We start from the raw sequence: 26,333 nt of genomic DNA, 5'->3' as shown, positions 1-26,333 counted from the left end.
AAGGTATTGGAACTAATAAAGAAACTTTTATTTGGTTGGAGCTGTGTTTGGGATTTAGGGCTTTGTGGCCAAAATATACATATATAGTATTAGTGTCTATGTTATATACTAGTAATTTTATAAATAAGACTTTATGCAAGAGTTATTTATTTCTGGGGGTAAAACACAGCCGCTATCATGATAGTACATACTGAACAAGAAGAGAGAAATTTATAGAATACTCGTGATATACTTATGAACTGCCAGGATAATTTTAAACCTCCAGCTAAATATTTGTTCATTGCTGTTTTTACCAAAAAAGTTTTCAGCAAGTCTAAATTTAATACATAATTGTAACAGAATATTTCTGGAAATATATATAATTCCTAAAACCTATATTATTTTTCTTTAAGTAAGGATAATTGAAAATGATTGGCATATGATAAAATTTGCAGTCAAACACAGTATTTTTTGCTTGCCAAAAATATTTGTGAAAGAAACTGTGTTTTGCTTCCAGTGAAATTCATGCTATTGGCACAAGAAGACAGATGTTTAGTCCTATCTGGAAGTATTTCCTCATGCATCTGCCTGTCATTTAAAAAGAACTCTCTAGTGAAAAAGAAAAATCACCAGATTCCTTTCCTGTCACATGCAGACATTTTTAAGAGCTTCCAGACATGTTCTGAGAGTACAATCCCCAACTTTGCCAATGATGATGACATTCTTGCCAATCACAATGCAAAGATGCATCAGAGAGAGAAAAGAAGCTGTCAAAGATAAAGTCACCGAACCGTCCTCAGGCTAGAAGAAGCCTTTATTAACACACGTGGAGTGATCATGCAAAGGCAGTGACTGCGCTGCAGCTGTTGATTACACTTCTTAAATACACAGTTACTGTATATACAGGAGTATGCAATTATTGAAGTTTCTCTTGTCTTTGTAAGTTACTGATAAAAGGAACCCTGGAGTCAGGATGTTTTTTCTTCCCTGCTGTGCTTTTTCTGAGTCACTTTGTTAATTCCTTTAAACCTTGTGCATATCAGCACAGCTGAGAACTGAACAGGACTGGGTCACAGATCAAACATCAAATCAAAATGCTTGCTATGACTAAATACTAACAATAAATGTTGGTATAATCAAATAGTAAAATCACAAGTGACAGAACTTAAAGCTCCACAGTGCTTAGAGAGTGCATATGTTTAATCTTTTCTGCAGGAATCAAAACACAGGAAAAGGCAAGAGGGGACGTTTTATTGTTGTGCAACAGATTACATGTATAATGTAACCACAAACAACACAGGTAAACACAGAATTGTGAATGAGGCTTTAGGGAGCCATATTCCTTACTTTCCACCACAAAAAACTTCTACAATTTCCTTTTTAGTGATTTTGATATTTTAATTCATAATTATAAAATTACACCTGCAAAATTAATTTCAGTGTCAGTTTTGAAGAACTATGCTAATTGAATCTTCCCTGTTTCACTATCTGTATGTTAGCTCTATAAAGTGGAGGAATAAACTTTTTTTTTCATCTGGAAGAACACCAAACACAGCTCTTAATTGGTTAGGAGAGATTGTGACACCAAGGCTGTCTGAAAGGCAATTAAAAACTTTTGTCCAGAATGATGTTAATTTGGGGCGGCACGGTGGTGCGGTGGGTCACGCTGCTGCTTCACAGTTAGGAGACCTGGGTTCGCTTCCCGGGTTCTCCCTGCGTGGAGTTTGCATGTTCTCCCTGTGTCTGCCTGGGTTTCCTCTGGGTGCTCCGATTTCCTCCCACAGTCCAAAGACATGCAGGTTAGGTGCATTGGCAAAATAGTGTGTGCTGTGGGTGTGTGTGCCCTGCGGTGGGCTGGCGCCCTGCCTGGGGTTTGTTTCCTGTGTTGGCTGGGATTGGCTCCAGCAGAGCCCTGTGACCCTGTAGTTAGGATATAGCTGGTTGGATAATGGATGGATGACATTAATTTGGTGCAGGCCCAAAACATGTGACCCAGTGAGGCTGGGACTTGATTGCAGCGTTTGCAGGTTGGATCTTGCCCTGGAAACATTTTGGATCATTTTAAGTGAGACAGATGTGCTCGATATATAATTTTGAGTTGAATAATTGTATACTTTGCGCATACGGAGCTCGAGTGAATTCTCTGCATTTCTACCTTCCACTCCTTTTCTGATATGTTGAGTGAGAGATCTTTTTCCATTGTCCTCTTGGATCTTTGAAAGGGAAGGACTGTAAAATAATTTTATATATTGCAGAAATGTTGTCCTTGAAACTGAGCAATATTTTTTCCAGAACAGAGGAGGGTGCGAAATGAGGAAAACTGGGCAGGCACAGTATTTTGTGGATCTGATATATACAGTACCATATCATCTGCATATAGAGATATTTTCTGTTCAAGTCCTTCTCTGATAATCCCCTTTATCTGATTAGCATTTAGACAGAGAACTGCCAGTGGTTCAATGGCGATTGCAAATAGTGGTGACAAGGGGCATCCTTGTCTGGTACCACGATCTAGTTTAAAGTAGTCTGAACAAATGTTGTTAATACAAACTGAAGCTTTTGGATTGGTATACAGTAGTTTGATCCATGCACAAATGTTCGGGCCAAACCCAAATTTCTCTAATGTAGTGAAAAGGTAGTTCAATTCAATCATGCCAAATGCTTTTTCTGCATCCAACGATAATAATATCTCTGGGGTGTTTAACTTTGTTGGTGAATATATTACATTAAGCAGGTGTCGAAGATTGTAAGCTAAATGTCGGCTTTTAATAAATCCAGTTTGATCTTGTGATATTACCGAAGGCAGCACTTTCTCCATCCTTCTAGCTAGGATTTTTGAGAGTAGCTTAACATATTTTTTCAGAAGTGAAATTGGTCTATATGATGCATATTGTAATAAGTCCTTATTTTGTTTAGGAAAGACGGTGATAAATGCTTGGCGAAAAGTTTGAGGTAGAATTTGATTGTCCCTAGTCTCTAGGAGGGGAGCTAGCTGAGTGGAGAATTTCTTACAAAATTCTACAGGGTAGCCATCAGGGCCTGCTGCGTTCCCTCTTTGAAGTGACTTTATAGCATCTAGTGATTCTGATAGCACCAGATTTTTATCCAGTTCTACACCAATAAGAGTATTTAGCTGTGAAATCTGTAATGAGTCAAAAAACTGTGTGTGACAGTGCGGGTTGGCCTTTCTCTACCTGGTCCCACTGGGACCCTTTGAAACTCACCACTGCTGATAGTCATGACCAGGATGAGCTGAGTAGATGAGGACAAACACACCAAGTATTTATTAAAATGGCCCCTTTTTTGTACTGCAGACACGCTATACCATATTCTGTTTTATCTTCTTTAGGCTGAGTAAAATATAAGGACTTATAGTATTCTCCAAATGTGTGGGTTATATTTTCATGGTCAAAGATTTAATCTCTCTCTGTGTTGGTAATTGTTGTTTTTGTGTTGCGGACTTCCTGCTTGTGGATTTGTTTGAGCAGAAATCTTATTGGTCTTCTCTCCTTGTTCATAATAATAATGTCACGGTTAAAAGATGAGCTGTCCCATTTCTTAAGTAGTCAAGAAGTTAAATTCTGATTGCAAAACCTGTCTTTTCATACAAAGTGCTTCATTTGGAGACCTGGGGTATTCTAGATCTATTTTTCTAATTTCACTAATATTAACTTGTGTGAGAGAGATATGAAATAATCTGTTTTCTTAAAGTTGCCTTCAGAATATCTTCTTTCAGTCTGAGAAGCTTTCTTCAGTTTGTAGGCTATTAAAATGAACAGACAAGCTTCTCCATTTTGAGGCATTTGATCCACGTATATGGTAGGCTACTGAAATCTTGGTGTCTGATTTGAATTCTTCTGCAATTATGTTTTTCATGGAGACCTTTGATTCTGATGTTGTTCCTTCTGTATCTATCTTCCAGTGCAGCCAGATTGTCAGTGAGCACTTGCATTCTGATTTTCAAGCCGTTGTTTTCTCGTCAGCTGCGGATGTCGATTGTTCAACTACTTTAAATGCGAGTCGTTATTATTTGCTTAACATCTTTAAGCTGAGCAGGAAGTACTTTAATTTTACTCTCTAATTTACTCGTATATTCCTTCATTTTTATTCATTTTTTTTGTAGAATTTCTGTAAAGGCTGTAGTAAACTTAGTACTTAACATTTCTAAAAGGTCTTTCTATCCTGATGCTGTTTCTCATTTTTCTTTATTTCTTCATTTATTTATTTATTTCCCTTATATCCTTCTTTATATCACCCTTTATCTCATTTATGCCCCAAAAAGTGTGGTAATCACTACCTTCAGCTCAGACAGTGTGTTTCAGTCTTTTCAGTACTCCATAGGTGGAGTTATGATTCTAGTTGGGGTTGATGCTGCTGACTCACAGTGGGGGTATTATCTGTAGTTGACAGCAAAGATAAAAGGACCATGCTAAATTCCAATAATTCTCCTGAAAACATTGAATTCTCCTTATATCCCTTGCTTGCACTTCCGCTTTTGGCCAGAGCCGATGCTGCAGTGTAAGGTCTTAGCAGATCTGTTCCTTCGCCCATCTGTTCCAGGTCAGACTGTGCTAGGCTGTACTAGAGGCAGATTTTGACTTTGATGAAATTTCAGCTGCCTTTTCCTTTCCTTTCTGAACCCTATCTTTGCTGCTCATGCATATTTATACTCATGTATAATGTACATACAGGATACCTTGGAATGATAGTAAAAACAAAAAGGGTAAAATAACACCACGGCTAACGGAGCTCAGCTCTAGATGTACATCTCACACAGCAGATGAGATCATACAAAAAAAACCAAAAAAACTTCTGGTACAGTTAATACTATAAAAGTCTTGTTTGTCTCCTAACTTGCCCTAGTCTATCTCTGTTCATGACTACTGATGTATTGGTAGAAGTTGGTGCCCATGGCTGTAGGCACTGGAGCATAACACTAAACTAGACTGTAGTGGTGATAGCTGTGAAAGATTCATCTTTCTGTCCATAAAGCTGCTTATTTCATTTTCACTTAGGTATTGTGGAATGCCAGTCCATCACAAGGCACAATGGAAACATTCATGATCACTTTTATTCAGATCATCTAAGAATCTCCAATTAACCTATAAAATTGAAATCTTTATGAGTAAATTAGCACCCAGAGAAAACCCATGAGGATGATGGGGATTATTCAAAATTTATGGGGTTAGTACCTGGGAAATGAAACTCAGATCATTGAAACTGAGCTGCAAAAGCATTAAATTGTTTAAATGCAGGCAGTTCATTGTGAAAGATAATATTTATAATAAAAATTGATTCATACTAGAAATTTCTGTCAAGGTGAAGACTTTTTAACTCAGAAATGTAAATGCTCCTACTCAATATATTTTTCTTGCATTACAGGATTAAATCTTTTTTTTTACCAAATGAATTGCTATCTGTAACAATGTCTTAAGATCAGTGTATAATCTTCACTTATTTTTCCAAATTTATCAAACAGAATGTGTATTTGCCGAATCCAACCAGTTAGCAGATAATTGTGTTGTATCATGTACTAAATAACTTGTGAATCAATGTTGTAAAAATGAACTGAATTCTTGTGGTCAGTAAGATTTATCTACAGCTCAATGTAGCCAGTATCAGAATGGTTGGTGCAAAAGATAAATCTTACAAAAAAATGAGTACAGGCATTTTTGCCTGAAATGAAAACAGGAGTTAAAAGAAACTTTGCAAACATTAAAAACACACCAGTTTATGGTTTGTCTTGAAAAATGAGAAAAGGCAAGAGAAAATACACAGCTGGCATTAAAATGTAAGTGATGTTATTTTTCCATAGTATTTCCCTTCACTGATAATTTGTTTTGCCATATTTTTATAAAATTAACTTTCCGGTTGAAGTCTTGTGCTGTTTGGATGGGTTACCCTGGCATGAACCTACTTTTGAATCTTAAGTACCTATACCTTGTTGTGTTGGTCAGGTTGTAGTAAGGTGACGGATTGAATGCTCCTTGAAAGATATTATTTTATTTTGATGTGTATTCCAGTTTTAATAAACTGATTTTATCAGATGATTACTTGGCAGTTCATTATTTTATGATTCAGTGTTTGTGGTTATTTTTCATTCTCCCAATATCTTGGAACCTATTCATTTTTCAAAACGATAAACTAAATAAAATAGTACACAAACTGAGACCTTTTCAGTATGCAACCTAACGAGTTATCATTTGTAACTGTTTTCAAAAAAGTTTTGTTGACGCTGATGTGCCATTTTCTTGGCAAGCTACAAAACGATATCAGATCATGCTGTATCATAAATATCTGCAGATCCCTTGAAACTAAAGAGAATGTCAGCATGCAGTGCATCATGGCTAATACAACTGTAATGAACAACACAGTGAAAACCTGACATTTGGGGAAAAAAAGTTTATAGATGTTATATTATAGAATTGCCTGTAGCTTATTTGTATCTATTCTTAATACTATACTATTTTACTAGTCTGTCAAAGTTAACATGGAATAGAGAACAACATTTTAAAGCAGAGCATATACGCTTTATGCAGTTATTTCAAAAGCTAGAAAAAATTAGTGTCTACCTGCAGTCCCGCACCTAGGGGGGGGACAACCATGTCACTTGTCAGGGGCCCGAGCTAGATAGGAGCCCGCCCTTTTTTGAGTTTTTTTTTTCTCGAAAGGTCCTTTATTATCAAGAAGGGGCGCGTCAACGTCATACAGTGGTCGCCGGTGGATACGATCTCTGATCCAGCTGCTTTGAGTTTGAACTCCATTTCCGTCATCCGTTGAAAGGTGGGAAAATGCAAGACTGACTTTCAAAACCCTTCGTCAAAAACCAGGTTTTCGAAATTAAGTGGCGTTTTAAAATATACGCACATATTTGAAACACGAAAGGGGCCCGAACTCTGTCAGCTGCCTTGGGCCTAGAATTCCCTAGGTGCGGGCCTGCTACCTGACTAATAGTAGATTGCTAGCAGTCGTGTGAACACAGGAGGATCTCTCTGCAGTTTGGGAGTACCAACTGAGGGACACATTTTTAGCTAGTGTGGTAAGAAAAGAAAGTTCTTTGACTGGCATAGGCAGGAAGAAGCTGTCTTGGAGACATATATACCGATATACAGTAAAAGACATGAGGCATAAGGAGTAGAGCCATACAAACAACAGCAGATGTTGAGCAGGATCCTAGCAGTGACTGGATGCAAAAGAACAGTAAAAAGCAGAATACAATAGTTGTACAGCATTATTGTTAATAATTATAGAGGCCATATAGCAATTGGCTGGGAGATTGGCCTTCACGCAGTTACAGTAGTCCAACCTTGAGAAGTCAAAAGCCTGAACATGGAGCTGAGTGTCATTGATCATGAAAAAACTCTTACATATAGTGAAGAAAGAAGTGACAGTCCTGATTCAATGAAGAAATATGTTGAGTGAGGGAGAAGGATTCATCCAAGGTTACACAAAGGTTTCTGACACTAGTCAGTAGAGAGTGAGAGGGACTTTCTAGGACAAGGCTTAAAGGAATGTTTATATATATTTATATGGAGAATTTGGAGGCGTGGTTCAAATTAAGATGACATTGATTCTGCTGAGATAAGACAACAGAGAGGAAGTGGGAGATCTTGGAGGCAAAAAGAAAACTGGGGAACAAAGTCAAAGAAAGCAATCATCTGAGCATTAGCATATTATTAGTAAGAAAAGTAAATGAAGCATTATAAGAGAGTCTAGGAAATACAGTACTGTACATACTATATAGTGAGCAAAATGAAGAAAGTACAGATCTATAAGGTACACTGTTATTTGATTCTAAACGTACAGGATTTCCTAGTTTGCTTTGTAAAGAAATGCTATAAACTTTCCTACACCCCTTTTCCAGCACCAGGCAGAATTGGCATTTAGTGGAGCTGACATGTTGCATCAAGTGAAAGGTCTCGATACATTTAAAGGGGCGTGATGTTCTACACTGTAAGATCATTTCCTTACTGCACACTACTAAAAATATTTCCTGTCCTATTTACAAAAACTGTTTAGTAATTTTTTACTTCATGCAGCTATTATATGCACTTTTAGGAATATGCATAACAATAGAATATAATTTGTGTGTTTCATTAAAAAACAGTAAAAAATCATATAATTGTTGGCATGGAGGCTCTATGAGTATCATTTCTCGGACCATGATTTGTTTATGTGCAGAGTGCCATTTTGCTGATTATTTGTGTTCTTCCAGTCATTTGGTGGGATTCACCATGTTCTCCACTTTGTTGTCAGGCAGCAAGAAATCAAACAAAGAATTCAAAAGGTTAAAAGTGAAACTGAAAAAAAAAAATTTATTGAAGCAAAAACAAATAGCCAGCAAGTTTTCTGTGTACTATCCCAGTAAAAAGACAGTAAAAGAGAATTTGATAAACCTGAGAGATGCACAAGAAGAAATTGTGGAAATTAAGAAGTAAAATGCAAATGAGCAGTATAAATATTTGAGTCAAGTATTTTTAAAGGAAGACATAATAGAAGAAAATAGAATAAAAGAGAATAGAATAGCACTTGATACATTGAACACTAATAAAACTCACAGACCTGAAGGAATTTTACCAGTTGTACTAAAAGAAATGAAATACATTATTTATAACTTCCAGTAGGCATACCTAAGCAGGCACTTAAGACAGGAATTACCTGATTACTGGAAAGTTGCAAATGTGACTCCAATCTACAAATGGAGACAGAATGGGCCCAGGTAATTACAGACACCTATGTAAATCTTACTTATGCAATATGCTAAATTACAGAAACCATAATAATAAAAAAAAATTAGAAAAGTACCTTATGAGAATAGTATATTAAATAAAAGCCAGCATTAATTTTTGAGAAGAAACAGGTTTGGTTGAGTTTTTATGCATTTTCCTTTTTATTTTCTGTCAGTAAGAATAGTCTGTTTAGGATATTGCACTCATAGAGCAAGTGTATTTTTGGTAAGTACTTATTTCAGACTTTCACTGAGCTAGGCAAGTTAAGCAGGCTCTTTTGAGCTTTCTCTTAAGGCTAAAACAGTAGTTTATTTTTCAAATTAGTGTCAGGGGCTATAAAGGTTATACTTTGAATAAACTTTTTCCAGTGTTTTAATACTGGATATCCCCTGTGTCCTAGTCAACAGACAAGATTTGGATACATATATTTTTAAAATAATTGTAACTTAGTTATGTTGAATGACTTGGCAATAATCATGTAGTGAGTTATTAACTGACCTGACACCGTTGTGGTTTAAAAACTGGGAAGCTCTTATATTTCCTTGTGGTACATCAAAAGACCCCCCTTTCTATTTATGGATTGTCAGTTAATTTAAAAAAAGTAAAATCCGGGTTGTGAGACAGTAAAGGTTGAACAACACATCTTTAGACCACACTGCCTGCTGTCTCTCAGTCTCTGTTTGGTTTCAGAAACTTCAAATGAATGTCACATGCTTGTACCAAGTGCTATTAATTTAATTCTTTAAGTAATTCCTTCTAAAAAAGACTATTAACTTTCCTCTTGATGGGTCACATTACCATCTGACATAATAATCTGACTCCGAAAGGAGTATTAGTGAGACTGCATAAAAAATATTTAAATCCCCTACACAATAAAACTAATTTTATGCTTATGCAATATATGTAATTATTTGCTTTGTGTTCTTTGTAAGATGACAGTGATACAGTTCTAAGCAGTTTTCCTTTTCTGTAAGTATGAATAATTCTGTGTTTTAAATGCTGTAAGAGATAAAATGTCATTTTGATGTCCTCGGGTAATAAGAGTTTTAGAGTCTAGCATATCTACAGTAGAAATGTTAAATATGAATAGTGGGATTGAATCCATGGGATTAAAATGAAATAAATAAAAATTCAAACAAATTGTCTCCTAAGTGACTGTAAGCAAGTCATTGCCTGCAGGATCAGAGAGAATTTGGTGATGTTGAAGGTAATTGCATTTCTTATGGATGAATTTCAAAGTGCCTCACTGGGTCATTAAATTAAACTTGTACTTGAATAAATTCATATGCTCCTTATGCTTGAAGATGCTCTAAACCGCAAGCATAGCCCACAAACTGCAAAAAGGGATTCAAACTGTTTATAAGTGCTAGGTGTTGAACAGTTCTGAAACATTGAGAGCGACTCAATTCCGCAGTTTGTTTTTTAAATTTATGACAATATGCCTAAAACATTCATTAATCATTGCCATTTGTTAAAAAAAATAAAAAAATCTATGTGTCTAAAATCTCTGTATACTCTATAAAAGTTTCTAAATTTAAATATTTTTTTTAATATGCATAGTAAAGAAGCGGACACAGAAATCACAGATACTGAAGCATTCATCCTATGGAGAAAATGATGTTAGGGTTTGGTGGGATGCCAGCTCAGGGAAGGGGAAGACAAGCAGTGGAGATGAGGTCGGGGAGAAACATTGGTCCCCTGCCCTCACCACTCGAGGATCAGTAATGAAACTTTTTAAAAAATTTTACTTCCTCAATAATCAAGTTCGATACTCTTCTAGGCACTATGCCAGAAGCTGCAAGTAACCATAGCAGGGCAGATCCGAGGACTTCATTAAAACATCCAATCAGTTGTTGTGACAGGCGGTGTGTATAAAGGACAAAGACTTAATCTGTGTAAGTTTATGACCTGCATTTGCTAGGAATTCCTTGATCTTGGTGAACAATTGCAAGCTCTGTCTTCATCACAAATGGGATTCAATGGCTTATCCATGCAAGGCAGACACACATTGTTCTATTAAGTGTACCATATGTTTAGTCGCAGACACGTAACACCTATTAAGTCTTAAGTTCTAGACCTGTTATTTCTCAGTGTCATGTTTTTCTGCTGAGCAATAGGCCTTATGGAATTTTTTTGTGCCTCACATGGCCGAGAAAAGGCCCTACATTGTAAGATGTCACAAAATGGATTGCACATTTGTAATAACGGATAGTCAATTTCCACAGGAGTGGAATCTGCAGATAACAAGGGTTTACTGTATTTTAAACAAAGGCATAGATGGATTGATATCCCATCTGGATGGTGTTTCTTGACCATGCCTGGGGGTGCAATATAAAGGATGTAGAGCATATAACTGCCACATATTCCTATGGTACACTTTGTGACAGCATCCCGCTGGTGGAGGTTCCATTTGGACATTCACAGGACTGTGTGAAAGTTGATGTTCCAATTGCTAGCCCTGTTGGGGTCCTTGAGTGCTACACGAGAGAACTACCAGGTCAGGGGTAAGGCTTCTCTGTCATGTGGCGGATCCTTCTGACTTGGAAGTGTTTCTCGGGTGCATTACTTTTGATATACAGTACATATACAAAGAACAGTACATGATGCAAAAGCTTGCTCTCTGCTCCAAATGTTCCATTGTACTATTTATCTAATTAAACAGAAGCTGAATTACCTTACAATCTTTATAGTTAATATATATGTATGTATATATCTGTATATATATAGTTAAAACAGCTATACTGTATATGCCAGAAGAAAAACAGAAACTTCTTGATATTTCATGTACAGTACATACACATTTTTAATAATCAGCTTGGTTGATATATATAGGACAATTTCTAAATGTCCAGACAAGATTTAGTAACACACTTAAATAAAATGTTAAACGTATATTAAGAAAGGTTAATTGTGAAAAATTGATGCAAACATATCAATTTATTCTAAATGCAGGCAGACAATAATTATCTAATAGTTGGAGCCATAAGAGTCTAGAACAAGATGAATCCAATCAAGCAAAAATTAATGTTTCCTTAAATTACAGACAGTAACTTTTCTGAAGGATAAAATTATAATTCTAAGATTAATGAGCAATCTTTTATGAGATCTCAGAGTCCTGCAGCTAACCTAACCTGAAGTCTGATCAAGCCTTTATTAAGAATTAGCATTTAAACAAACTGTAAAAATTTACAAGAGCTTAAGGAAAAAAAGACACCTGGTTTAAATTTTGTAAGCAGTCTCCATCACTTTCAGAAATTGTATTTTAGAACTAAATATGCTTTTTTTTTTACAAAATGTGGAAAAACAATATTTTAAATATACAATTAACAGGTTAATTGTTTAATGGTATTTTCATTTTACAAACAGAAAAGCACTTTAAAAAATTAAATAACTATAAGTTTAAATTAAATTACAAAAATAAATATCATCCATCTTCCAACCCGCTGAATCTGAACACAGGGTCATGGGGGTCTGCAGGAGCCAATCCCAGCCAACACAGTGCGTAAGCATTCCCAGGCAGGGCGCTAACCCACACACTAGGGCCAATTTAGAATCGTCAGTCCACCTAACCTGCATGTCTTTGGACTGTGGGAGGAAACCAGAGCCCCCGGAAGAAACCCACGCAAACACGAGGAGAACATACAAACTCCACGCAGGTAGGACGCGGGAAGCGAACCCGGGTCTCCTACCTGTGAAGCAGCAGCGCTACCACTGCTCCACCCAATACATATCATTAAAATTCAAAACTGTTTTTTCTTGATTTTATCTTTGTGAACTTAGAAACAAATATGTTTAATTTCACTGAGATAATCCACTGTGAATTATATGAGACCTAAGAACATATATAAATATCACACAAATGATCATTGTGTTGTATTGCTGAGTTATTTATATTTTTTCACTAATTTCACAAAATTCACATTAATACTAATATATAATAAAATAGTAACATAAAACAGTCATAATATATATAGTATTAAATATGTAATTCAAGAAATGCTGAGCCCATAAAGTTTAAGCTGACCAGATGAGCGGTTAAGCAGAACTTCAGCCTTAATATTCTTATGTTCCTTAAATATTGTCTGGTTTGAGAAAAGGCACATAAACGATTATTCTAAAAACAGTCATAAAAGACAATATACTGTGCTTGTATAAATAAAGGAAGAAACAGGACGAATAAAATACACATCCTTATTATAAAAGACATAAGCAATTCGACCGTCTACATCTATCCCTGTCTTTTACAACATTTTCTGCCACACCGACTGCCTTCATGTCCTCCCTCATCGCATCCATAAACCCCAGACACAATTGTACCAACTCCAGTCCTGTGTTCTAATAAAAAAAATTTATTAACACAATACCTTTTGACAGGTCTCATAATAACTAACTCTCTTGCTGTCTTTTTTATCTTCTTTGTTTCTATTTCTTTCCTCACTCCTCTAAGTCAGTGTTGTCCTCTACCACTCAACTCTAACTCCATGAATGAGATGAGATGGGTGGTAGAGGACAATGTAGTACTTCCAATTTCAGGTTGTTGCATGGAGAAAGCACGTCCAGGTCAGATGGAAGCCCTACAAATCAGGAACTGCCATTCCCTGCAGCAACCCCTTGTGGTATTCACCGAAACCCAACAAGGATGCCCCATGGGACAAGAGCTCCCATTATGCCCTGTGGGTGTGTGTATGGGTACACCGATCCAGGAATGCTGCCACATAGCGTATTAGGGGAGCATACAGTCCCTGTCCAACTGTTTTGCTGGTCTCCTAGCCTGATAAGGGTCTTCTGTCCAACCCTGCTGGAATGCCAGTTCAGCCTCCTGACTGAATCAGGGAATGCCTAGCCTGTTTTTCTGTTCTACTGTATATTCAGGGAACAGGGTTTATCCCGACTGGGACTTCAGTCCATCCCTACTTTCCATTACACTGCATATGTGGATTTGAAAATCAGGGGCCCCACTGAGCCTTCAAACTCCAAACCCACAAGACCCAAAACAACTCTGGGTACAGATATGACTTTTTAACCCACACAGCTCTAATCAGACAATTAATCACAGCCGATATACAGATTAAATACTTGTTCTTTTAGTATCTTCTCTCTCTCCTTCCTTCCTCAAGTGAGTTTCATCCTCTACCACCCAGCTCTAACACACTGAGGTATGGCTATGGGCTCCTTTTAAGTTGCATCTGGTTGTACTTCCATTGATATATTGTGGCTTATTGGAAGCACTTCTGGATCATACAGAAACACAGGATATCCTACTCCAGCAGTGCCCCCTCTATTGTCCCCCATGGATGCCTACAGGGCTACACTTCTAGACTCCAGTTCCTTTGCAGCTCTGCAGGTGGCCAAACTGGGGCTACTTGTGAGGAACAGTGCCATCTATTAATTTATTGGATGAGCTTCTCCCAGGCTTCTTATTAGTCCATTCTTTCCTCTAGCATCCCAGCCAGGACAGGAATTATAAGACGTCTCAGCTAGCTAGTGTGTGCAACCTGACCATCCTTCCATTACAGCTTTCCGGCCAAGCAAGAAATCTTCCTCCATCCTGGCCAGGATGCCTATCTGTCCTACTGGGCACCTACAGGATTCTTTTGGCAACTCTGTGATGTGGTGTTTACTGATCTGCAGCTGCTATTGGCTGACATTACATAAGAACATAAGTTTGACAAAAAAGAAGAGACCATTCAGTCCATCGAGCTCTTTTGTTTAGCTAATAGCTAAGTTGTCTGAGTATCTCTATACATACATATTAAATGTTGTCAAGTTTTCTGTTTCAAATGCATGGTTTGGTAGTTTGTTCCAGATTCCCATAACCCATAGTGTAAAGAAGTGCTTTCTGGTTTCAGTCCTAAATGTGTTTCCACTTAGCTTCCGCTGATGTCCTTGAGTATATGATTCAGCATTAAGTTGAAAGAATTCTGCAGGATCCACTTTATCAATGCCTTTTAGAATTTTTAAAACCTGTAGAGTTTCTCCACATAATCTCCTCCATTTGAGAATAAACAGGTTTAATTTTCTGGGATGCACTTGGTTGCTCTCCATTGTACAGTTTCTTTCTTGTGATATGGTGACCATAATTGCACACAGCACTCACAGTTACTCCAGTATCTCACTAGTACATTATATAGTCTAAGCGTAACATCCCTTGATTTATGTTCAAATGTTTTTACAAGATAACCTAACTTTGTATTTGCCTTGTTTAATTGCTTCTGCATATCTCTTAGTTTATAAAATGTTGTCCCAATGAAAACCCCAAATCTTTTTCAGAGTGCGTTCTTTCAGAAACTGTCTTCCATCTTCTGTTTATAGTTGACATTCGTTTTGCCCACGTTTAGCACTTTTCTACATTAAACTGCAAATTGTCCAAGTCTTTCTGATTTGTTTTTCCTGCCTCTTCAGTGTTGCCATTGCTCCAATGTATAAACTGCAAATTTCTCAAATTTAATAACCATTCAAAAATCTATGATTTAATGTAAATTACAAAAAGTAATGGTCCCAGGATAGACTCCTGAGGAACTCCATTGATGCCCGATAACCCCCTGCTGCCCGTTTTCACTTTCTTGTATACGAAATATAGGGAAAGTATTGTAAGCTTCCAAAGATTTTGATCGTCGACGTTTTAGACCTCCCTGACTTTCTCATATACAAAGTATAGAGAAAGTATTGGAATCCTCCAAAAATTACATTTTGAGATTTTGTTGAATCTTGACGTTTAAAACCTCTAGTCAGAAAATACCATTTTTGGAATTATGTCTGCGTGTGTGTCAGTGTGTGTTTATGTAAACACGATAACTTGAGTACGCTTTCACTTAGGTCAACCAAATTTTTCTATTAGGTACAAAACGTATATTTCTATCAACTTTTGGGCTATTAACTGGAAATGGTACTTTACCTTTTATTCATGCAGCTGCAGAGTCCATTTTATTCAACCTTATTTTTATAATAATTCTTCAATATATTTTTCATTTGATTTGATTTGTTGTTGATGGTTCTTTAATGTGCATAATATAAAATACAGTATAATCATTGTCTTGTGGTTTACTCCTCAAATTACCATTCCCATATCTGAGTACAGTAATCCCTCGCTATATCGCGCTTCGACTTTCGCGGCTTCACTTTATCGCGGACTTTAAATGTAAGCATATCTAAATATATATATCATGGATTTTTCGCTGGTTCGCGGATTTCTGCGGACAATGGGTCTTTTAATTTATGGTACATGCTTCCTCAGTTTGTTTGCCCAGTTGATTTCATACAAGGGACGCTATTGGCGGATGGCTTAGAAGCTACCCAATCAGAGCATGTATTACATATTAACTAAAACTCCTCAATGCTATAAGATATGCTTCCCGCGCGGTGCTTGATTGCTTGCTTGGCTCTGCCTCTCTCTCACCCTTTCTGACATTCTCTGCGCCTGATGGAGGGGGTGTGAGCAGAGGTGCTGTTTGCACAGAAGCTGTTTGCCTAGTGGATACGGACGCTCCTCTAAGAAATATCGCTTTATAGAGGTGCTTCCGCATACTTAAAAGCACACTTATTGATTTTTTGATTTGTTGCTTTAATCTCGCGTGCTCTCTCTCTCTCTCTGACGTTCTCTGTGCCTGACGGAGGAGATGTGAGCAGAGGGGCTGTTTGCACAGAGGCTGTTTGCTTAGAAGATACTAACGCTCCTCAAAAAAATGCCGCTTTATTGCCGTGCTTTGGAAAACTTAAAGCACACGTATTGATTTTTTGATTGTTTGCTTTTCTTTGTGAGCGCTCTATCTCTCTCTCTCTCTGAAATTCTCTGCTCCTGATGCAGACACTTCTTTGAAGAGAAGATATATTTGCATTCTTTTAATTGTGAGAAAGAACTGCCATCTCTGTCTTGTCATGGAGCACAGTTTAAACTTTTGACTAAAGGGTGTTATTTCATGTTTAGAGGGCTCTAATAATGTTAACAGTGTGGGAGAGTTTATAAGGGCTTAAAATATATAAAAATAACCATACAAACATATGGTTTCTACTTTGCGGATTTTCACCTATCGCGGGGGGTTCTGGAACGCAACCCCCGCGATTGAGGAGGGATTACTGTTTACGAGAAAGTTTGTTGGAGACCACTCCAGATTTTTTAGCATGTTATTTTCATGTATGGACTTTTCTAATTTATTTCATATTATAGTTTCCATCATTTTACATGGCACAGAAGTAAGACTTATTGGTTTGTAATAGCCAGGATCAATTTTTCTCCCTTCTTGAAGAGTGGAGTCACATTTGCAGCTTTCACAATCCAAATGTTCTTCTCCTTTCTCAAGTGACTGCTCAGATATACCTAAACAAGGGTTTATAGATGATGTCTCATTTCTTTCAATACAATTGGTAAAATCCCATCAGGTCCAGAGGTTTTATTAGTCTTCAATGTATTTTAGGTTTGAAGCATGTCTGACTTCTCAATTTTGAAAGCTATGAGCTCTGAGCTTGTTTTTTTTCTTCTGCATGGAGCTTTTATTTCTTGCTTTACAGTTATTTAGGTGAAATATTTGTTAAGCTAATTTGCTATTTCCTTCTCATTTTCAATGATTTCTGTTTTTTTGTTCCTGAGGGTTCTTACATTCTCTTTTACTATCTCTTTACTAGAGTAGCAGGTTTTTTTTTGTTTCTCATTTGAGCTTTCAAATATTTTTTATGATCTCCTACTGTAGTGTCTTGCATTCCTCTGAATCAGAATTATTTGGCTGTTTTTAAATTTTTTGTACAGTGGTCTTTTCAGTTATACTATAACTGGATATCTCAGCCTGAAGCCACATTGAATGAAGCTGAGCTTCTTCCACAGCACCAAGAGCCACCACCATGACCCACTTGAGTGTAATCTTGCCTATTATACTTGAAGGACTTTGTTGTTAATTTCATGATTGAGTGTTATGTTAATAGTACTAAATGGTAGAAAGTGTTATGTATGCGCACTGTGATAGAACTGAACAATATTCTATTCAATTCAGTTGTGTAGTTCTCTTCACTGAGTGCAAACTCATTGCTTTACTAGCATGTTCAAAGGTAGAATTCACTAACAAAAGTCATAAATTATAAATTACATAATATATGCACGAGAACATACAGATTTCCTCAAATACACAATAAAAAAATGAGTTCCAAACTAATTAACTTAAATAGAACCTAAGAATATCTATCCATAAACAGCATCATTGTTCCAGCCTTTGATTCCAAGGTTCTCTATCTCAGACATCTTTTCTTGGGCACGAAAACATTTAGGAGGTAGATCAGGGGTCTTGTCAAAGCCTTGTTGTGTTAAGCGCCTGCATTTCTTTGATGTGAGATTGATTTCTCTGTCCCCAGTGAATTTATGAGTAAGTACAGATGAATGAAGGATGATTAGCATTATTGAACATGAATGGCTATTGGTGTCTTTCATTCAAGTACAATAAATAAGATATGTGATCATGTAAATCCCTTTATGGCATCTGAGAAATTAGATGGAATAAGCCTTTCAGGATGTATACTGTATGCTATATCTCAGTCGAGTTTCCTCCCCTCGCTTGGGTTCTAGTTCATGTTTTATGTCTCTTTTGTTCACTCTTGATTCTTTTATTTATGTTAATTATTGGCATCATTCTTCATTTTTGATTTTGTCTATGTATGTAAGCTTCCGTTGTTATGTCCCATGTGTTTTGTGGATGGTTACCCAAGAAGTGGGGCTTCCTTTCAATCACTGCCAGGAATGGTCCTCTAAATCTAGAGGGTCTTTCACGGTTCATCTCAAATGAGCTAGGTAGTTGGTGAGCTTTCTTGTTTTCTAGTGTGCCTTTTTTTGGATTTGGTTGTTTTCCTGACCATTTTGCCCTGTTTTCTGAATTTGCCTTTGGATTGGGTCTTGTTCTCCTCAGATTTCCTTTTTGCCTTGTTTGTACTGCAAAGCTTAGTGTTTTTATGGAGCATTGTTATAGTAATAAGTCTTTGATTTTATTAAGATTTTGCGTGGTCCTGGTCATAACAATAGGTCCATTATGAGCTAATCTTCAATAATAATGGGAGGCATTTAAAGTACATATGGGTCAGCATCCCAATGCCACATGTTTGACATCTGAGGCAATATCACACTGGTGGTATTCTGAAGAATAAAATTTGAAAACAAAACTGTGTATTTTATATAATATGTGCATATAAACTCACACATGTTTTGTTTTTATATTTGTATGTGTGCATATCAGCCAAATACACATTTAAATAGGTATGTTTCTATTTTCTTTGCAAAACCAAGAGTATGGAATATATCATTACTAGGCCTCATTATATCCTTGTTGTCTTTTTAAATTCTGCACATTTTTGTATATTATATTTTTAAATACAATATTTTTGTGTTGCCAATGAAAAAACATGCAATGACGAGGCAAAATCCATTTATAGAAGTTCAGTAAAACTGAGAATGTTTTGCTTTTTTAAATCTATGAACATACTTTAACCATGGGCAAATAAGAGACAGAGAGAAACTTGTATGTATCAGGGTGTATATTTGTTTTAAAATGTGTTTTGACAACATTGTATTTATTTGAGAGTACCTATATTTAGGCTTATTGTATTTTTCATAATTGTGTTAATAACGATACCCTGAGAAGAACTGGTATCTAGTTAGTTCCTGCCTTATAGCCATTGATTCCAGAATAGGTTTCAGCTCAACATCACCCTTTACTGGATACAGTATAACCAAAAGAAATGGTTATGTTCCAGTCCAATGGTCAGCATTTGGACTTAATTTTTGTAAATTTTATATAAAGAACCCAACATGTGTCAATGTACATTGACATGTATAGTTCATGTATGCCTGTGTGCTCTTCACAGACCATAACTTAATGGTATTCAAAGCACTATTCTCTTTTATTGTTATTTCAATGAGCATCGAGTCATACATATGTTTCCATCCAGCTTGTGTGTGTTACAACCCCTAAGAGAGTCTCCTGAACAAAACCAGTAAAGCTGCAAAGCTCCTAAGACTTCACATCTTGACTGCCATGCTGTTCCATGGGGTTCTCCAGAGGAGAAAACCAGGTGAATATGATGCAGACCTATAATGTGAGTTCTCCTCTGGGCAGAATGGGAATAAGAGGCAAGTGTCCTAAAAATATTATTTTATGTTCATATTGTACATGCAGATGTGCTTCTCATTAGGAAATGGCCAGGGACAAAATCAATTTCAGCTCAAAATCATCCAAGTGACATCTCCTGCATTTTTATTTCTGTCACATTGTTCTCACTTCACTCCTTAAAGCAAAAATCATGAACAGAATGGTCTAGAGAGACAATAAAGTTGAGACGTTGCATATCAGCATATTGGAGATAAGTGATCATGCAGCATAAGCAATGTGCTTTGTGGTTAAGCAAATGCGTGCCCACCATTTCACTAAACTGTTATTTTTATGACTTTTAACTCCTGATTCCATTCATGGGTTATTGGGAGCACAGAAAAACTTTTAGCCCTGGTATTTTTTTTCATAAGCTAAAACTTAAAAGAAATGCTTTCTGTGTCACACTGGAAGCTTCATGTTCAATGCTTACTGAACTGGAACTTATTTATTTTTTAAGCTAAAAATGGAAACTTCTGTTTCTAAAAGGATAGGAAATGGCTTTCCCCTGTGTTAATGTGGATAAGCCCAATTAACTAACCATGACTTCTACGGCTTTATCTGAACTGACATTCAAACATATTATTTCAATATAAAGTACATTTTAGGGCAATGCTTACAGTACATTAAGTGATTTGAATTTCTGAGATGACTGCATTAAAATTCTTCAAAACACTTATTCTGTAATGGACCCTGGGGAGACATCATTTCTTCTTTGAGAGGGAGAGAGAGACTAGTACTCCAATTGTCGGCATGACCCATTTTGGTCACTTACTACTATTAAGCTTCAACTGCCTACAAGGCATGAATTAAGTCATTCAAAACTGAACAATAGACTAAGAAAGATAATTAAATAAAAACAATTGTCTATTGTTTTTTTTTTCTTCTTTGCTTTTAATTAGAGGTCAGTTAAATTGTTATTTAATACCTGTACCTACCTATAAAGGTAAGTACCATGACAAATGACCCCAGATTGCTAATCAATGTTCAATGCCTACTAATCTCGCATGGTCTTGCCACTGACCTAAATATATTTTGTTATTTAAGTTGTATGGGGTAAACAAACAATAACACTTTCATTCATTCATTTTATAATGTCTGCTTATTCCAACACACAGAAAGGGAAGGATCCTATCCTGGCAGCATCAACTTTAAGGCAGGAACCAACAGTGGACCTAGTGCCAGTGTAACTCAGTCCATCACTTACTTACACACCTTCCCATGCTGTTAATGTATTGATATGATCCGCAAGTGTTTTTCTGTGCTACTTATTTTTATTTTTTCCTCGTTTATATTTTTATTTCTCATTATCGGGGACACCACTGCATTTCTGTTTTGTGAACTTTCTTTTCATGGGCAGCAACATATTTGCATTAAGGCAAGAATGCATTAAACTGTGCCTGAAATTAAAAATAAAATGAAAATAATTCTTTGTAAAAGACTTGTTTAGGAAGTAATATATTAGTAAGTAAAGGTTTTTGGTACTTATCTTGGCTTCATTTTGATTTAGTTTTCATATTGCTCCTTGAAAAGTTCCTACTGCTCTCACATTTTCTGTATAAATTTGTCTTAAGCATGTTACCTCAGAATTATGTACGTAAATTAATGTGCCACTCAGCACAGTCTTAGTTCTGTTTCTCGACACACAGTCAGTGACACCACTCCACTGTTGAGACATCATCACCTTGGAGTGTTTAGAGTAAAATGAAGAATCTGCTATATAAAAAACACCAGAACTAAACAATCCAGTCCTCATGAGCAGTCTGAGTGGTCAGTTTGGATTTGGTGAAGCAACAAAAGAGGAAGTGCAAGTTGGGACGCAGAAGAAGTAAGTAGGATGCAAGCTGAGAAAGTTGCCTTCCAAAATGGCAAGTATAAAAGCAAATAGGAGTTGAGAAAGATTTGGTAGAGATTTTAAATCTCTCTTTGAAAAATGTTGTTATGTTTAATAAATGAAACTACAATTAGCAATAGACTCTGCACAACCAACAAATAACAATAAGGCATCATTTGATAAAATATTTTCGCGACTTGAGTTGGAATCTGCTGTGCATGAATGCCATTCTAGCCACCACAAACCTATTTGGGTCCTGTTTTTTAACCACATAATATTGAAAAATGGTATTAAAACATCATTTTATCCATCCATCCATCCATTATCCAACCCGCCATATCCTAACTACAGGGTCACGGGAGTCTGCTGGAGCCAATCCCAAGCCAACACAGGGTGCAAGGCAGGAAACAAACCCTAGGCAGGGCACCAGCTCACCGCAGACATTATTTTATGCACTTTACTAATAAATGTTGTGACGGATTAGAGTTTTCTCGCACCCTTGTACCCTCAGACCACACGTCAGACACCAGATAAAAAGTCCAATTATTATTTATTATAATAATAATGTGCACAAAGCGCGCTCCTCTCCACAATTCTCAAATAAACAAACAATACTCAAATAACCAATCCTCCACTCCCAGACGCTTAGCCACCCTGCCTCCCATTTCAGCTCATTGTCTGGGAGTTCCCATGATCCCTTTATACTCCCTGACCCAGAGGTTTTCCTGCCCAACAGTCCACAAGTCCGTATTCCTTCCGGGTCAGGGTAAATAGTCCTTTTCTTCAACCCGGGAGCACGTTGTTTCTTCCTGTCACGTGACCGTGCCGCACTCCCGGGTCACAGGGCACATAAGAGCCTACGAGCCCCCCTACAGCGACGCCTGGTCGCCCCCAAGGTATCCAGCAGGGCTGTGTACAAACACTACATAGTCCATGATGCCCTGCTGGAACTCGGGGCATGATCATGCTGTCGGGAGAGCTCCTCCTGGCGGCCTGGGGGTGAGGGCCGGAGTAAAATGCCAGCAATCCACCACAATGTGTTTATATTCTATTTTCAGCATTTTCTTTTAATATGACTGTTACAAAAATATTTATTAAAACAATATAATGCTAACCAATTTTGTGATAAAGTGAGTAGAAAATTTTAAAATGTTCCAGCTTTCAAAAAAGTTATGTAAGTCTTCAAACACACCTGAATCTTAGGCCATATGTACAGTTTCTTATTTGTCCATTTTTATAATTATTTATTACCTCACTGAGCTCATATGTGAAAGTGAGTTTAATAATGGAATTAAATTGAAGCTGAGTTGAAACATCATCTTGCCGTCATCTCAAAACCCACAGCCCTAAAACACAAAACATTTGTCTACCAAACAAGTGATATTGCAACATTCAATGCTGGCTGTGCTACTGTGCAATAACTTTTACCTTGGATCCTTCAATGCTAACTAAAAAGTCATCTGTTTGAACTGAGTGGTGAATAAAACTCCACTTTGGAACACTTCTGCGCTATTAGTTTGTTTGCATTGTACTCTCTGATCATTATGTACACCAATTATTTGTATTATATGGATGTTACTTGTTCTTTTTCCCACTATTGTGAATGATATAACATTTTTAAACTTGCTTACTCCATTCCAGTTTCTAGGTGGAAAGACAGACAAAAAAACTGAAAATTTTAAACACTGCAACCTTCAAGGATGCTGTTTTAGCTGTAGACTGTACTTATTTATCACTCATTATTGTACAGCAAAATATTGCAGCAGCCAAGTGTGTATTATTACCATCTGTACCAGCACTGTCTGGGAAGTCCAAATATGAAACAGGACATGTCAGATGCAAAATGCAAAGAAAAATAAAACAACATTTAATCAGAAGGAAAAGACAACAAGAGTAGGAAGACAATGATAGAAATTTTAACTTCAACTTTATTGTCGTGTGCACAGCAACAGACAAGAATACACAACAATAAACAAAAACACCTCAGGTGAAAGTGAATGATTCTATGTAGGTTCCCCAATTATATGGTCTCAACATGGCCTTTCATCCTCCAGACATGCACTAGCCGGCAGTGGTGATGGGAGGGGCAGTGGATGGATTCTGTTTACAAGCCTGATGGGATAAGGGAGGTAACTCTCAGCTTTGTTGTTCTAGCTACTGTGCTCTTATAGAGTCTCCTTGATGGTAGCAGTATGAACAGTTCATGTTGTGGGTGAGTTGTCTCCTTAATAATGTTATGGGTCCTTGTGAGAGGTGTTATAGATTCCCTTTAGTGCAGGGAGTGCTGTTCCAATGATATTTTTTTACTTTACCACCCACTGTTAGAGCCTTGTGGTCTCATGCTGTACTGTTGAGTAGGTGAGGAGACTCTTGAGTCATACATTTGTAGAAGTTGCTGAGGATAGGGACTGGTATGCCAAACTTCCTCAGCTTTCTCAGAAAATACAAATGCTGCCTGGCTTTTCCCGCCAGATCTGTGACATAGCAGATCCAAGTGAGATCCTCAGAGATGTTAGTGTCAAGAAATTTAAATTTGGCCACTCTCTCCACCACAGTCTATAATTTTCAGTAATGGTTGCTGTTCTCTCTTGCGTGTAATCATCTCTTTTGTTTTGGTGTTAAGAAAGATTACTGTCCTCATAGCACTTCACAAGGCCAGCCACCTTCATCCTTTACGCTGACTTGTTACCCTCAGAAATCAGTCCAATGATCGTGGTATCATCCTCAAATTTAATAATACTGGTGTTAAACTGCACAATCTGACAGTCAATCATTAAAACAATTAATTTCAAAAGCTTGAACTGCAGTTTTTTTTTAGGTGTTATGTCTGACACTAAATTTGAATGTGTTCATCACATTCGCACCTTTTCCAAAACCATATTTAGTTTTGTTAAAATTAAGATTGTTTTGAATATATAAGACTTAAATTGTTGGTTTATTCATCTGTATTAAGCATAATAGTTATGACACACTACTTGCCATAAACACTGAATACTGAGACATGTAGTTAAAGAAGAAACCTTGACAACCCTAACTTAGCTTATCTAAACAAATGGGCTTCATGGACTGAATGGTCTCTTCTTGTTTGTTAAATTTCTTATGGTCTTGTGAATAAAACAACTTCAGACTTTTTCCCAAATTTTGTAAAACATATTTTTCATTTACTCACTATTTTACATTTCTAAAGCATTTAATTAACAGCACAAAATAAATCATTTTATTAGTATTATAATGAAAGTGATTTAAAATGAGCATATAAATTAAAGTCATTTTTAAATTCTAAATTTTATCTTTCATAAATAGAGCAAAAAAATTAGGCCTAGCACTGAAATCAGAAAGGATGCTGCACATAACTCTGGACAAGAATGAAAAAGACATCTGCTTGAACTGAAAAGTATTTAATAAGCAAGAACGGAGCCTGTCAGTCCAATGGAATTCTTGAGCCTATGTAGTAAAATGTTAAATTTAACAGTACTAAAAGCAAAATAAGCATACAACTTTGAACGGAGACATCAGTTTTTCCACAGTAGCATCTATTGGTATTTTAAAGAGAAGGTTCTTGAACAATAATATAATTTTTTTTTTCATCGTTAGTCTTTAGTGCACACAAGCAAGAAGTACATTAACTGAGCACTGGGCAGTGCAGTTTTGGTACCCTTGGCACATATATGATGAAATGAATTACATGACAGTAATGTTCTTATATTTGCATAAAAATGTTTACATTAATACAAAGAAGCCATTAAACTCTTTATGTGTCAGTCAAAAGAAATGCTTAAGAGCTGTTTGAAAAAAAGCAAGGTGCTGTATTAGATTAACATTGACTGAGTAACCAAGCACTGTGGTTTGCTTTTCAGTAGTGATGACAAACATTTAGATTCTGCATTTTAATATACTGCTTTCAAAAGCCGTGTATGATTATATTATACATTGATATGAATGCAAAGCAGTGTAAAAATGAATATTGATTGTATGATTGGCTAGACAGAGGGACCAAGCTAGGAAAGATGTGCAGCAGGTTAGGGTGATAAAGGATAAAGAAGGAAACGTACTCACAAGCGAGGAGAGTGAGCGGATGGAGAGAGTACTTTGAGAGGCTGATGAATGAAGAGAACGAGAGGGAAGAGGTTGGATGATGTGAAGATAGTGAATCAGGAAGTGCAACGGATATGCAAGGAGAAAGTAAGGACAGCTATGAAGAAGATGAAAAATGGAAACGCCATTGGTCCAGATGACATACCCGTGGAAGCATGGAGGTGTTTAGGAGAGATGGCAGTGGAGTTTTTAACTAGATTGTTTAATGGAATCTTGGAAAGTGAGAGGATGCCTGAGGAGTGGAGAAAAAGTGTACTTGTGCCGATATTTAAGAATAAGGGGGTTGTGCAGGACTGCAGTAACTACAAGGGAATAAAATTGATGAGCCACAGTATGAAGTTATGAGAAAGAGTAGTGGAAGCTTGGTTAAGAAGTGAGGGGATGATTAGTGAGCAGCAGTATGGTTTCATGCCAAGAAAGAGCACCACAGATGCAATGTTTTCTCTGAGGATGTTGATAGAGAAGTATAGAGAAACCCAGAAGGAGTTGCATTGCGTCTTTGTGGACCTGGAGAAAGCATATGACAGGGTGCCTCAAGAGGAGCTGTAGTATTGTATGATGAAGTCGGGAGTGACCGAG

This window comes from Polypterus senegalus, chromosome 11 (genome assembly GCF_016835505.1).
Source record: "Polypterus senegalus isolate Bchr_013 chromosome 11, ASM1683550v1, whole genome shotgun sequence".
NCBI lineage: Eukaryota > Metazoa > Chordata > Cladistia > Polypteriformes > Polypteridae > Polypterus > Polypterus senegalus.
The sequence above is the reverse complement of the archived record's forward strand: the minus strand, read 5'-3'. Positions refer to the sequence as shown.